Source organism: Anolis sagrei, chromosome 4, assembly GCF_037176765.1.
Source record: "Anolis sagrei isolate rAnoSag1 chromosome 4, rAnoSag1.mat, whole genome shotgun sequence".
Lineage (NCBI taxonomy): Eukaryota > Metazoa > Chordata > Lepidosauria > Squamata > Dactyloidae > Anolis > Anolis sagrei.
The window spans coordinates 132,804,988-132,814,687 of record NC_090024.1 but is presented as its reverse complement, the minus strand read 5'-3'; positions in this window follow the sequence as shown (position 1 = coordinate 132,814,687).

Genomic DNA, 9,700 nt, shown 5'->3' with positions numbered 1-9,700 from the left:
TGTTATCATTGCTATAATTGCTATTGTTATTGATGTTATGTTTTTGTTGTCATGTAATGTGGGCATCGAATTGTGCCTTGTGTAAGCCGCCCTGAGTCCCCCTCGGGATGAGAAGGGCGGGGTATAAGCGACCGTAATAAATAAATAAATAATAAATTTTTGTGGTCTCCCAGGACGCCAAGGATTCAAATTTGTTTTTGTCTTTTTGCCTCAAAACGCATTCTAAGATATATGTTGACATTTTCTCCTCCCCATCCCCATGGCCAAGAGGGGGGTTTGTTAGGAACAGGAAAATATCAAAAAGTGACTTCCACTCACTTCGTCTTGCTAAAAAAAAGCCAACGGTGATCCAGGGGGACCTAAAGTGTGGTTTTCTGGTTGCCTGGTGCAGCCCCCAACCCTCCCATGATTGTCCATCCCTTGTTAAGAAGGATAACATCATGATCCATCATGGCCTTCTGTTTGATGATGGTTGGACACGTGTTGGATTGCTGATAATCCATGTTGTTTTTGGCAAGTTCTGCAATGCTATGACTGTTCCTGGGTCAATGTAATACCTAAGACCAGATCTTCCTCTGTGGTGCATCACAGTTTCCTCGCTGCTTTGTTTATATAAGTTGGTTTCTATATATTTATGTTGCATTATTCATGAAATGATTGGGTTGTTGTGTGGTTTCTGGGCTGTATGGCCGTGTTCCTGCAGCATTTTCTCCTGATGTTTCGCCTGCATCTGTGGCTGGACTCTTCAGAGGATCCTGTGATTCCAGCCATGAAATCCTTAGACAATATATATATGATCTCTCTCACACATTGTGCGGCTACTGAATTTTGCAACGAGCAATCCCTTGTTGTCCGAGTAGGATAGTCTTCCAAGATCAGTGTACGGGTGGGTCCGTAGGTGACTGTGGAGCCATATTCTTGATCTGCATCTTCTCCCGTAGTGAAGGCATTGGTTTCCAGGTGGAAGGTGGTCGCGGTTGGGGTTGGCTTGACACGCCTTCCCCTTGGCACATTTCTCTCTTTCGCCTTCCATTCATGCCTCTTCAAATTCTACAGCACTGCTGGTCACAACTGACCTTCAGCTGGAGCACTTAAAAGCCAGGGCTTCTCAGTTCTCGACAATATATAGGGAAAGTTATATTCCAATCACATCTTATATTAACATCACTATATTTGGAAACATATGATGCAGAAGTAAAAATTATCCTTTAATATAGTCATCATTGGGAGGGGGATCCACTTTTATTAAACTTAGGGGACTGAGATATGCAATGAAAAGTCCTTCTGTATGTATAACAATATAACAAGAAACTCGCCACTCTGTCCAGCAGTAATGTGCAACAAATGATCATAACAATGGCTAAAGTTGAGCATGGGGAGTTATGAAAGAAGCACTCTGTAGATATTCTGTAAGCTGGGCTCAAATGGCAGAATGCAAGTACAAGATCGGGTAATTGAGAGCATATGGGAGGTAAACAGCAGATTCTGGAATGCTGACTGCAGAAGTGCTAGCGAATTAGACAGGTGGTTGCACTAATGTAATGCACTGTATGCGGGGTTGCCCTCGACAAGTGCTGGGAAGTGACAGTCAATGCAAAATTCAGTAGCCGCACAATGTGTGAGAGAGATCATATAACACTAGCCTTACAAGACCTGCCCTGGATTCGAGTAATCATTGAGATGGGAACAGCCTTGGTTGCTACTGGTCCCTTTTTGGTTACAGTTCAAAGCACACAAAGCCCTACATGGTTTGGGTTCCGGCTACTTGAATGACCACATTCTCCTCTTTGAGGAAGCCAAGTTGTTAAGCTCCCTGAAAGAGGCCCCTCTGTCAGCGCCACACTGAGTGAGAGACACTGAGAGAGAGAAGGGGGGAGTGGGAAAGGGGGAGAAGGAGAGAGAGAGTGGGCACCTCACCAGGAAGGCTTGGCCTTTGCCACCTCCTGCCAAGAGAGGCCAGAGCAGCTCTGTCTTTGCTGCCTTCCCACTAACAGGCAGAAAGTGTTGTATTTAGACAGGCTTTGGCACCTATGCTTATCTGCAGCAGAAATGGATTACACAACCTAAAAAGTGTTTTTTAAGTGTTCCTGGGGTTATTTGAGGCACTGATTTAAAAAATTATATTGGAAGGACCACATCAGCTCTAGTTTCTTAGATATGGTTATCATGGTTTTCTATTATAGGAAATATGATATGCATACTCAGTTTTATCATGTCTTATCATATTTATTTACTGTATTGTTATAAGTGTACTAGCTGTGCCCTGCCACGCGTTGCTGTGGCCTATAGTAAAACTTATCAAAGTTGAGGTAGATATCTGGACTATTATGAAAGAGAGGTCCCTACCTATTCCTTCCCCCTTTTCCTCCCCCTTTCTCTCCTTTCTTCCTTCTCTCCCTCTTTCTTTCTTTCCTTCTTTCACTACTTGGTTTCATCCTTCTCTCTTTCCTTCATTCCCTCCCCCTTTCTTCCTTTGCCTTTCTTCCCTCCCTGTTTGCTTCCTTCTTTCACTTTTTATTTCCTTTTATTTCACCACCATCATAACAATAACAATAATGCAATGCATTGCCTCTGGGACCTGACACCTCTCCCATTCCCCCTAAAAGGGTCTCAGAGGAAGAATAGCATCATCATAATAATAGAAATAACAACCTTTACCCGCCACGTGTTGCTGTGGCCAATCTTCCCTCTTTCTCTCCTTCTTTCCCTCCTTCCTTCCTTCCTTCCTTCCTTTCCATCTTTCCTTCTCCTCTTCTTTCTCTATCTCTTTCCTTCCTTCCCCCTTTTTCTTTCTCTTCTGCTGTCTCTCTTTTCTTTCCTTCCATCTTTCCTTTTCTTTCCTTTTCTTCTTCCTCTAACTTTCCTTCCTTCCCCCTTTTTCTTTACCTCCCTTTCTCTTTCTTCCTTCTTTCCTTCCTTCCTGTCTTTCCTAGATTTTGACAGGGCGGGAAGGGGCGGGGTGGGGTTTGGAGGTGGCCTGAAGTAAAAGGAGGTAAGATTGGGGCAGGGGAGTGATGGAGCGTGGGGTTGCGTGTGTGTGTGCGGCGGCGGGGGGAGTGATGGAGCCTGGGGTTGCGTGTGTGTGTGTGCGGCAGTGGGGGGAGTGGGGTTGCGTGTGTGTGTGCGGTGGCGGGGGGAGTGATGGAGCGTGGGGTTGCATGTGTGTGTGCGGCAGGGTGTGTGTGTGTGCGGGAAGCGGCGCGGCGGGGCTTGGAGTGGGCATGGTTTCCGCAGAGGGAACGTTGGCCGGAAGGCCATGTGCGCGCGCGATGGAACTTGCGGCTGGGCGCCAATGCGCATGCTCAGTTGTTTTGCCGTTTTGTGAGTGTGTTGTGTTGTTTTTCATTTTGAGTAGATATGTTTGTACCTTGTGGGTTGTGTTATGGGCACGGGGATTTTGGTTAAGTTTCGTTGGGGGATTTTTGAGTTTTGTTGTTTTGCCGTTTTGTGAGTGTGTTGTTGTGTTGTTTTTCATTTTGAGTAGATATGTTTGTACCTTGTGGGTTGTGTTATGGGCACGGGGATTTTAGTTAAGTTTCGTTGGGGGATTTTTGAGTTTTGTTGTTTTGCCGTTTTGTGAGTGTGTTGTTGTGTTGTTTTTCATTTTGAGTAGGTATGTTTGTACCTTGTGGGTTGTGTTATGGGCACGGGGATTTTGGTTAAGTTTCGTTGGGGGATTTTTGAGTTTTGTTGTTTTGCCGTTTTGTGAGTGTGTTGTTGTGTTGTTTTTCATTTTGAGTAGATATGTTTGTACCTTGTGGGTTGTGTTATGGGCATGGGAATTTTGGTTAAGTTTCGTTGGGGTTTTTTTTAGTTTTGTTTCCTCGTTGGATGCCCCTAACAAATTTATATATATAGATTATTTTAACTTATGACATAGAGTGCAATCAAGTCTTATCAAGCCTTGTTGTTTTGTTTGATATTGTGATATGGCCTAAGGGCTAATAAATAAAATTACTACTACTACTACTACTACCAGGCATGTAGCCGGGGGGGGGGGGGCTTGAGGGGCTTCAGTCCCCCCCCCCAAATTCTCATGGTGGTTTATGAAAAGGCCTTACTGGTGCATTATTTAAACTGTTATGTTTATTCATATCATGATCTGATCACCATACTCAATATATCCCATATGCATGGGGGTATTGGGGTAATGATACAAAAGGTTTGCTAGGGTAGACCCTCTTTCACTCAGACTCAGCCCCCCCAAAAAACTCAGCCCCCCCGAACCCCCCCCCCGGCAGAAGCTGGGGCTGACAGCAGGAGCTCACCCCGCTCCCCGGATTCGAACCACCGACCTTTCGGTCAGCAAGTTCAGCATCTCAGTGGTATGTATGTTTATTTACTTGTACACAAGGGCTGCTACTAGATAAAGCGTCCCTCCATGATGTCACTGGGAAGCTGTATTGTTAGGGACCTAGGGGTGTCAAAGCACATAGTCCATATTATCTGCTTTGAACTGGATTATATGAGTCTATACTGTGATATAATCGAGTTCAAAGCAGATAATCTGGATTTTATCTGGCAGTGTAGAAGGGGCCAGAGAGAAAGCAAGGGGAAGAAGAAAAGAAAGGAAGGGATGAAGGAAGGAAGGAGAGAGGGAGAAGGTGTATGAGGAAGGGGAAAAAAAGGAAGGCATCACTAAGTATATTCACTAGTACATAAATAAAATAACATTAGAATGTAACAAACAATTTTTATTGATTAGCAAGTTGGCCTTATCAAAAACAGACAGTGCAAACACAACATACAACATACATCTAGTCCTCTTGAAATAAAATACAAATATACGGGTATTTGTCAGCTTGAAACCAATGCGGAAAATTAAGGTGCATGTGGACCTGGTTAGAGACCGGCAGTGGTGCCTTGAACATCTGTGGTGAGGCAACCAAACATTCAAGACATCTAGGAAGTGGTCACTGATTTGTGGCACGTGCATTGATTTGTGGTTTTAATGTCATATGTAGCAGGTGTTCTTCATAGGAGTGTTCCTTAAAGATATGGCAAAAGATAATATGTCTGTTGCTTACAACATTATTTAAAAACAACCATCAAACTTCGATTAGCAGTTTCATGGCTACATGAATTGGCATCTTGTGTTGGCTGCTATAACGCACAGGCACCTCCTAAAATATGAACGCGTTCTCACCAAAAATATATAAAGCCGTAAAAAGGAAGAGGGAGTATGGTTGTTAAAACAGCTGTATATTTAAATTTCTCTTTATTTTAATTGTTGAAATATATCCCACTGATTATACCAATATCAGGGAGATTAGAGCAGCGAAGGGGGGCAACACTTAGCATTTTAAAAGGTATGAACTGGGAAATACTAAAACGGAGAGACTTAAAATGCCTCTTCAAATGAATTCCGCTGCCACCATTCCAGTATTAATCAGGCTGAGGTAATATTGTGAGTTTGTTCTGTAACACACACTGTGCCACTATAGTTTCTTAGTGGCTGCTGTGACCACAAAGGTACGCACACTGAGGCTGGTATAAGTTACTAAAAGAACAAGAATGTTTATTGAACAAGCTTGAAATAATTCAGGTACAAATGCTTAATGGTTTCAGAAAATACTGGAACGAAAAGCTTGTGGTTGCATTAGAGTAAAATCTTAAACTCTTCTGGGTTACAAGTCTTCAAAGTTCCGCCACAGAAAAAATTACTTCAGGAAATTAATCTCTGAAAGTAACTCCCAAAACTGCCCCTCAGGAATCTTGCCAAAAATACCCTGAACTAGACTTCCTTAGGAATTGAACAGTCAACTTACTGGGCCCTGCTCCAACACAGTATTCTAGCTATCTACTAATATTGTCGAAGGCTAATAGCTACTCTGAACACCTCACAAAAGACTGACCCAATCTTCTTTTCTAAACTCAAACTCGCTCTGAACTAACACCAACTCTCCAACTACTCTCTAACAATTCCAAGCCCAACTGACTAACTGGGACTTCAAGCCTCTGTTTTTGAAAGGACACTTTCCCCCTCTAGACCACTAAGGCTCTGGCCCCATCTTTCTAGCCAATTCTAGCCTACTTATTTTCCCTTGAACACGCTTCCTCAAGGAAAACCTAACTACAATGGCTTCCACCTGGCTCCCTTTTCTAAAATGGACGCCGTGGCTTCGCCAGGCCCACTCCCTTAGGCTTCAGCCAGCCAGCTAAGGTAAGGAATTAATTACAGCTGCCTACTCAGTATACCTCCATCCATGAGAAAAGAGACCATAAATCCTATTCTCTCCATGAAACTACTGTATTTCTTAAATTCTAAGACACATTTCCCCCCTATACAAACATCTCTAAAATGGGACGTGTTTTAGGCCCCTTCTACGCTGCCATATAATCCAGATGATTAAATCAGATAATCAACACTATCTGCGTTGAACTGGATTATTTAACTCTGCCTGGCACTTGTAAATCCAAATGCTAGACCCATCTTGAGGAAACGGTGGAACCAGTTCAGAAAGGACAAGTCTCTATTTACATAAGTTCCATTATTAGACTACTTTATTTGGAATCTACACTTGCACTTTAAATTCAGTTCAAATCAGTGATGGGAATAGTGGAGGGGAATCTTGAGAGAAACGTGAAGGACGTTTTCGTAGCTTGAAAACATAACAGATGCTCCAATATTATGTCTGTATGAAACTAGAGTGTACATTGTGTGACTATAATAATAATTGTACCTTTCCCCACATATGTAATATGCATTTCTTATTTTAAAAAATTACATGGTGGCACAGTTGTGAGTCCCTTTTGTCTCCTAGCAACCAATATTTTTAGAGCCAGTCTAAAAACAGCAGAAGAGTACAGAAAAATGAAAATGATATATGAAACGTTGGCTTCGGCCCCTTCCACACAGATGAATAAAATCCCACATTATCTGCTCTGAGCTGGAATATATGGCAGGGTGGACTCAGATAACCAAGCTCAAAGCAGATATTGTGGGATTTTCTGCTTTGATATATCTGAGTTATATGACTATGTGGAAGGGCCCTCAGTTTGGTCAGCACATATTGCTGGGTCTATTTGACCAAAAATGATTGGTATTGATTCCAAAAATGGTCCCTTTTTTCCCCCATCACCTCAAAGTTTCTGAGATATAGACCTTATGCCATCTGCCTACACATAGAAAACCACAATAACCATGCCTGAGGGCCCTTCGACTCAGCCATATAACCCAGGGCTCTTCCACATAACCATATAACCCAGAATGCACGCAATAACATCCTGCTGAAACTTACTGGCAGCACATGGGATGCTTACCATAGATGCAGGCGAAATGTCAGGAGATAATACTTCTAGAACGTGGCCATATAGCCTGAAAAACCCACAACAACCCAGTGATTCAGGCCATGAAAGCCTTTGACAATACATTATTATTATTTCGTATGAAAAGAATTGCATAAATTAGTATAAAACTGATAAAAATAGAAGGACCAAAAACGGGCAACAGCAATGGCTTTGTCTGTAGCCTCCAACAATTCTTCCTCTGTACATGAGGCACGACACAGTGGACAAGCATACAGATGCAGAGTTGTCTGTTCAGGAGATAATACTTCTAGAATGTGGCCATATGGCCTGAAAAACCCACAACAACCCAGTGATTCCAGCCATGAAAGCCTTCGACAATACATTATTATTATTTTGTTTCAAAAGTATTGCATAAAGTAGTATAAAACTGATAAAAATAGAAGGGCCAAAAACGGGCAACAGCAATGGCATTGTCTGTAGCCTCCAACAATTATTCCTCTGTACATGAGACAGAGCATAGTGGACTAGCATACAGATGCGTAGTTGTCTGTTCTGCTCCACAGTCACACAAGGTGTGGGATTCTTTTAGGTAGTGCCATTTTGCCAGATTGTCTGTTCAGTTGTCTGTTCAGGAGAGAATACTTCTAGAACGTGGCCATATAGCCTGAAAAACCCACAACAAACCAGTGATTCAGGCCATGAAAGCCTTCGACAATACATTATTATTATTTCGTATCAAAAGTATTGCATAAATTAGTATAAAACTGATAAAAATAGAAGGACCAAAAACGGGCAACAGCAATGGCTTTGTCTGTAGCCTTCAACAATTCTTCCCCTGTACATGAGGCAGGGCACAGTGGACAAGCATACAGATGTGGAGTTGTCTGTTCTGGAGAGAATACTTCTAGAACGTGGCCATATAGCCTGAAAAACCCACAGCAACCCAGTGATACATTATTATTATTTCGTATCAAAAATATTGCATAAATTAGTATAAAACTGATAAAAATAGAAGGACCAAAAACAGGCAACAGCAATGGCATTGTCTGTAGCCTCCAACAATTCTTCCTCTGAACATGAGGCAGAGCATAGTGGACAAACATACAGATGTGGAGTTGTCTGTTCTGCTCCACAGTCACACAAGGTGTGGGATTCTTTTAGGTAGTGCCATTTTGCCAGATTGTCTGTTCAATTGTCTGTTCAGGAGAGAATACTTCTAGAATGTGGCCATATAGCCCGAAAAACCTACAACAACCTGATAATAATAATAACAACCCAGAATATCAATGCAGATATCAATGCCCAGTGTGGAACACATCTCACCACACTAAAACAGTGGATGTGGCTCTTAATGAGACATGCCGCATTATCACGGGGTGCCTGCACCCTACACCACTGGATAAATTACACTGCTTAGCCAGTATTGCACCACCTGATATCTGCTGGGAAGTAGCAGCCAATAGTGAAAGGACCAAGGCAGAGACATCTCCAGCTCATCCCGTTTGGGTATCAGCCAGCACATCAACGACTTAAATCAAGAAATAGTTTTCTAAGATCAACCAGAGACACTTGCTGGAACACCTCAGCAAGCGAGAGTCCAAAAGTGGCAAGCTCAAACCCAGAACCTCAACCAATGGCTGATACCAAATGAGAGACTCCCCCCTGGACACACAGAGGACTGGGTGACTTGGAAGGCGCTGAACAGACTGCGTTCTGGCACCACAAGATGCAGAGCCAACCTTCAGAAATGGGGCTACAAAGTGGAATCCTCGATATGCGAGTGTGGAGAAGAGCAAACCACTGACCACCTGCTGCAATGCAACCTGAGCCCTGCCACATGCACAATGGAGGACCTTCTTGCAGCAACACCAGAAGCACTCCAAGTGGCCAGATACTGGTCAAAGGACGTTTAATCAACTACCAAACTCACAAGTTTTGTATTTGTCTGTTTGTTTGCTTTGTTCTGTTAGAAATGTAATATTATTTGACTGGTTGCCCTGACACGACAAATAAATAAAATAAATGCAGATAATCCACAATATCTACTTTGAACTGAATTATCTGAATCCACACTACCACATAATCCAATGCAATGTGGATTTTATACAACTGTGTGGAAGGGGCCTAAGAAACTAGAGCACCCTAAATAACCCAAGGAAGAGGCCTAAAAAACAAAAAGCAGACACCCAAAATATTGTCGAAGGCTTTCATGGCCGGAATCACTCAGTTCTTGTGGGGTTTTTTTGGGCTATATGGCCATGTTCCAGAGGCATTTCTCCTGACGTTTCGCCTGCATCTATGGCAAGCTTCCTCAGAGGTGAGGTCACCTCTGAGGAAGCTTGCCATAGATGCAGGCGAAACGTCAGGAGAAATGCCTCTGGAACATGGCCATATAGCCCGAAAAAACCCACAAGAACCCAAAATATTTGTTGTTGTTGTTGTTGAGACT